The sequence below is a fragment of the Tachyglossus aculeatus genome, chromosome 17, assembly GCF_015852505.1.
Source record: "Tachyglossus aculeatus isolate mTacAcu1 chromosome 17, mTacAcu1.pri, whole genome shotgun sequence".
Classification (NCBI taxonomy): domain Eukaryota; kingdom Metazoa; phylum Chordata; class Mammalia; order Monotremata; family Tachyglossidae; genus Tachyglossus; species Tachyglossus aculeatus.
Window position 1 is genome coordinate 35,375,076 of NC_052082.1, and position 6,000 is coordinate 35,381,075.

Below are 6,000 nucleotides of genomic sequence, written 5' to 3' on the forward strand. Positions count from 1 at the left end.
AGGTGGTGGTTTAGGAAGTTTTGAGGGAAGGCCTCCCCATGTGTGTTAATGGGGTGGGTCCACTCTCTCTCCCCTTAGCCCTAATTTGTGTTCCAGGGGGCAGGGGTGAAGAGAGAGGGGCTCACTGATCCCTGCTGGGTCAAGTGGTGGTGGTGGGGGGGGAGTCTTGTGACTCAACCCAAGAGCTTGTGATGTCACGGCTGGGGGTCTAGGTCTGATTAACTCTTTCACTACCAGAACTTAGGGCTTTCCTTCTTTAACCCCTGTTCCCTGAATGAGCATATGCCAGACTTGCTAATATCAGAACTGTTGCTATGGCTCTTGGAGGAGATGGGGGAGCGAGGGGGGTGGACCACTTTTAGGGCCCCCGGCTGGCCCGCTGGAGTGTCTCCTTCAGGCTTCCCCGCAGTGGGGTGGGAGGGAAAGAGAGGGAAAGGCTGAGGCTGAGGGAAGGGCAGCCTCCCCTCCTGTGTCCCTGCCTGTTCTTGCCTCAGAAGACATGATCATAGCTCAGACTGCCATGATGGGCTGTCCCCAGTTTCAATTCCTTCCACCTGAGCTTCCCCCAGGACAGTTTTCTGGCTCCCTCCCTCCTCCCCGCCTCAGTCCTCCCAGAGCCCGAAATTTGAGGCCTGGAGCTCTCGCTCTGGGAGGGAAAGTTGGTTGCAAATGCCAAGCAGAAGGGACTGCAAGTCCCACCTCATTTCTGCCTAATTTCTGGGTCTTCTCATTGTGCACATTGAAACAAGCACTAGATTCAATCAACTATAATCACCCTGAAGGCAGAGACCCGCCCAACATCAGCCCAGTGGCAAATATCCACCAAGAAATTTAAAAAAAAAAACAAGTTAAAAATGAACTTAACAGCATGAACTAGGGAAACATGTCTAATGCGAGTCATGGCATTCATTAACCACTTACTAGATGCTAAGAGGAGGCAGACAACAAGGTTACGATAGCGGACCCAGAAAGATCGCAATACATTTTATCCCCACTGAGGTAGAGTGAGGAGGTTAGCAGTGGAGGAGCAAAGGAAAGACAGGAGGGGGAGAGGTGATTGAGTGCTTTAAAGCAGATGGTAAGGAGTTTTGGTTTGATGTGGAGGTGGAGGGGCAGCCAACAGAGGTTCTTGAGGTGTGGGGAGGCGTGAACTGAAAGGGTTTTTAGAAAAATGATCAGGGCAGCAAAATGAAGTAAGGATTGGAGTGGGGAGAGACAGGGTCCAGGATGATCAGCTAGGAGTAGTAGTCGAGGTGAGAGAGGATAAATCCTTGGATTAAAATTGTAGCAGTTTGGATGGAGAGGAAAGGGTGGATTCTAGCAATGTTGTGAAGGTGGAACCAACAGGATTTGGAGAAAGATTAAATATATGAGTTCAGTGAAAGAGATGTGTCGAGGATAATGCCAGGCTTTTGACACCGGGAGGATAATGGGAGTCAAAGGACCTGGGTTCTAATCCTAGCTCTGCCATTTATCTGCTGTGTCACCTTTAACTTCCCTGTGCCTCAGTTACATCATCTGTAAAATAGGGATTAAGATTGTGAGCCCTACATGGGACAACCTGATCACCTTGTATCCTCCCCAGTGCTTAGAACAGTGCTTTGCACACAGTAAGTGCTTAACAAATATCAAAATTATTATTATTATAGGGCATTACAGGGATGGATAGAGGTCAGGACTGGAGAGGCCGATTTGGGAGTCACTAGCATAAAGGTGGCAGTTAGAGTCAAGGGAGTGGATGAGCTCCCCTAGAAACTGAGTGTAAACTGAGAATAAAACGGAACCCAAAACTGGGCTCTGAGGGACATCAACAATGCTCAATAAATGACTGTATGGTATGGTGGCACCAAGAGAAGGGTTTTATAGAGCACATAGTAAGTTTGTCAATTTGTCAAATTTTGTCAAATTTGTCAATAAATATGACTGATTGATTTAGGATGGGAGAAAGTGGGTGTGTTTTAAAGCAGAATGGAAGGAGCCAACAGAGAGAGAGAGAGAGAGAGAGAGAGGATGGCAGTTAGGGAGGGAAGAAGAATGAGTACTAGTGTTTTTTAAAAGACGTGAAAGGGACAGAGTGTCATTTTGAAAGAGGGAGATCTCTTGTGAGATGTTCAAGAAAGATGAGAGAATGGGTCAAGGGGTGAGAGAGCTGGAATGGGTAGGGGAAATTTGGGAGAGTTTACATACACGTGATGGTTTCCATTTTGTCAACAAAGTCGCTAGCAAGATCATCAGCGGTGAGGAAGGAGATTGAGGGAGTTATAAGTCTGTAATGGTGTGCGCTGTAAACATAATAATAATAATGATAATGGTATTTGTTAAGCGTTCACTGTGTGCGAAGCACTGTTCTAATGAGAGTCATCATCATCATCAATGGTATTTAGTGAGAGTTTATTATGTGCAGAGGACTGTACTACGAGGTTGGGAGAGTACAATTCAACAGAGTTGGTAGACACATTCCCTACCCAAAAGAAGCTTACAGTCCTGGAGAGTCCGGTGCTTAGTACAATGCCTGGCACATAGTAAGCACTGGGAGATGGTCAGTAACATCCAGTTGAATATTGAAGTATCCCGATGGATATTCCAGTGGATCATTGTAGGGATAGAGGAGAGCAGGCAGGTGAGAAAGACATCAAAGGGGTTCAGAAAGTTGGAGGAAGGGCCTGGGGGGAAGTAGATGAATGTGACCAGTAACTGAAGAGGGTGGTTGTAATGGATGATGAGGGCTTCAGAGGAGGAGAAAGAGGGAGAGGTGTGTGAGAAAACATCATGGTGGGGGGCAAGAAGATAGTCGATTCCTCCCCCTTTCTCAGTGAGTCTTGGGGAGTGGGAGGAGGTGAGGTCCCCTTGAGAAAAAACAGTGGGAGCAAGCCGGTCTTGCTGACAGTGAGGAGGAGCGGCGGCTGGGTCAGAAATAGGTTGAGGATGAAGGTGAATTTACTCATGATGGAGTGGAGTTCCATGCAGGTGGGGTCATGAGGTGATGGGTGGGAGGAGCTGTGGGGTTTGCAGTGGTGATGGGGTAAAGGACAGGGATAGGGAGAGTGGAGGGTGTGGTGTGGTGAATTATGGGATAATCCTGGAATCTCAATGGCAGCGGTTGTTAGTTGACCCTGATCTGGAGTGACTTCCTTTCTGTGAGGGTGACAGCCTCTGGTTCTCCCTAACTGGTGTCTAGCGGGGAATCTCTGGGACCAGAGCAAGACCACATTCCACCTTTCCTTCTCTTCCCACCCCCACCACCCTCCTCCCCCTGCCCTCCCACCCACCCTCCCCATCTCCTAGCTCAACACCCCTCCTCAAAGCTGAGAAGAAGCTGTACATAAGTTGAGGATAGAGTTGCACGGTCCTGGGCTCCTCCTCCTTCATTGGAGTACTGAAGTCTTTATTATTAATAACAATCAAACAATCAATCAGTGGTATTTATTGAGCGCTTATCATGTGCTGAGCACTATACCAAGTACTTCGGTAAGTGCAATGTAGTAGAGTTGGTAGACATGATCGCTGCCCCCAAGGAGCTTACTGTCTACAGGGGAAGACAGACATTAAAACAGATTAGAAACACAAGAAGTAATGTGGCTTCGTGGAAAGAGCACAGCCTAGGAGACAGAGGACCTAGGTTCTAACCCTGGCTCCGCCATTTACCTGCTGGGTGAACTGGAGCAAATCACTTAACTTTTCTGTGCCTCAATTCCCTCCTCTAATAATAACAATTGTGGTATTTGTTAACCACTCACTATCTGCCAGGCATTGTACAAAGCACTGGAATGGATACAAGCAACAAATCAGTTTGGACACAGACTGCAAAATGGAGGTTCAATACCTGTCTCCCTCCAACTTAGACTATGAGCCCCGTATGCAACTCAATTATCTTGTATCCACCTCAGTGCTTATTAAAGGGGTTGGCAGATAATAAGTAATTAACAAATACCACTATTATTATGATTATGATTTGTAAGGAAAATAATGACGTGTAAGAATATTTACATAAGGGTGAGTATCACAGTGCTTAAGGGATAACCAGACTGTGAGCCCCACGTGGGACAATTTGATCACCTTGTAACCCCCCAGTGCTTAGAACAGTGCTTTGCACATAGTAAGTGCCTAATACCATTATTATTTATTATTATTATTATTATTATTATTATTTACCCTGTTATTTCTTTCCCTGAGTGCCTCTCCTCCCTCTGTCCTTTGGATCTCTATTTAACTGTTGACTCTCCAGTGCTTTTTCCCCACTGCTTTCAAACATGCCCATATCTCCCCTCTCCTTAAAAAACTTTCCTTTGACTCCATGGCTTCCTCCAATTATCACCCCATCTCCTTCCTACCAAACTCTGCCTTTCCAAACTCCTTCCTCTCCAAACTCCTTCAGCGAGTCGTCTACACTGATGTCTCCAATTCTCTTCTTGACCCCCTCCGATCTGACTTCTGTTCCCTTAGCGCCACAAAAACCACCCTCTCAAAAGTGGCAAATGTTCTCCTTCTTGCCAAATACAACTGCCTCTACTCCATCCTAATCCTCCTCTACCTCTCAGCTTCCTTTGACACTATAAACCACCCCCTTCTCCTGGAACTATTATCCAATCTCGTCTCTCTGGCCGCTCATTCTTAGGCTCTTTTGCAGGCTCCTCCTCTGGCCTCCACACCCTAACTGTGGGAATCCCTCAGTGCTCAGTTCTGGGCCCCCTTCTATTCCCCATTTACGCCTACTCCCTTGGAGAACCCATTCGCTTCCATGTCTTCAACTACCGTCTCCATGCGGATGATTCCCAAATCTACCTCTCCAGCCCTGATCTCTCTCCCTCTCTGCAGTCTCACATTTCCTCCTTGCCTTCAGGACCGCTCTACTTGGATGCCTCACTGACACTTCAAACTTCACATGTCCGAAAAAGAACTCCTTGTTTTCCCCCACAAACTCTGTCCTCTCCTTGATTTTCCCATCATTACAGTTAGCACCTTCATCTCTCCTGTCTTACGAGCCCGAAACTCTGGCATTATCCTCGATTCATCTTTTTCATTCAACCCCCGTATTCAATATGTCACTAAATCCTATCGGTTCAACACCGCTAAAATCTGCCCCTTCCTCTCCATACAAACTACTTCCATGTTAAATCCAAGCATTTATCATATCCTATCTTGATTACTATATCAGCTATCCTGCCGATCTGCCACCCTCCTGTCTCTCCCCACTCCAGTCCATACGTTGCTCTGCTGCCTCAATCACTTTTCTACAAAAACGTTCAGGACATATTTCCCCACTTCTCAGGAAACTCCAGTGGTTGCCCATCCGCCTTCATATCTAACAGAAACTTCTTACCATCAGATGTAAAGCACTCGATCACCTCACCCCCTCTGTTCTCCAAACTGTTCTCCTATTGCAACCCAGCCGGCACATTTCGCTCCTCTAATGCCAACCTACTCACTCTCATTTATCTCACTGCCAACTTCTTGCCCGCATTCTGCTCCTGGCCCGATACACCCTCCCTCTTCATATTCTACCATCACTCCCCTCACATTCAAAGCCTTACTGAAGGCCCGTCTCTTCAAAGAGGCCTTCCCTGAATAGGCCCTCATTTCATTCATTCATTCAATCATATTTATTGAGTGCTTACTGTGTGCAGAGCACTGAACTAAGCGCTTGGGAAGTACAAGTTGGCAACGTATAGAGACGGTCCCTACCCAACAGTGGGCTCACAGTCTAGAAGGGGGAGACACTCCTTTTCTTTTCTTTTCTTTTCTTCCACTCCCTTTTGTATCGTCCTCGCACTTGTATTTGCTCCCTTTATTCACCCCTACCTCAGCCCCACAGCACTTACATATATATCCGTAATTTATTTATTTATATTAATGTCTGTCTCCACCTCTAGACTGTAAGCTTACTGTGGGCAGGAAACCTACCAACTCTGTCATATTCTACTCACTCAAGTGCTTAGTACAGTCCTCTGCACACAGTATGCACTCAATAAATATGAATTATTGATGGTTTGATTGACGGAT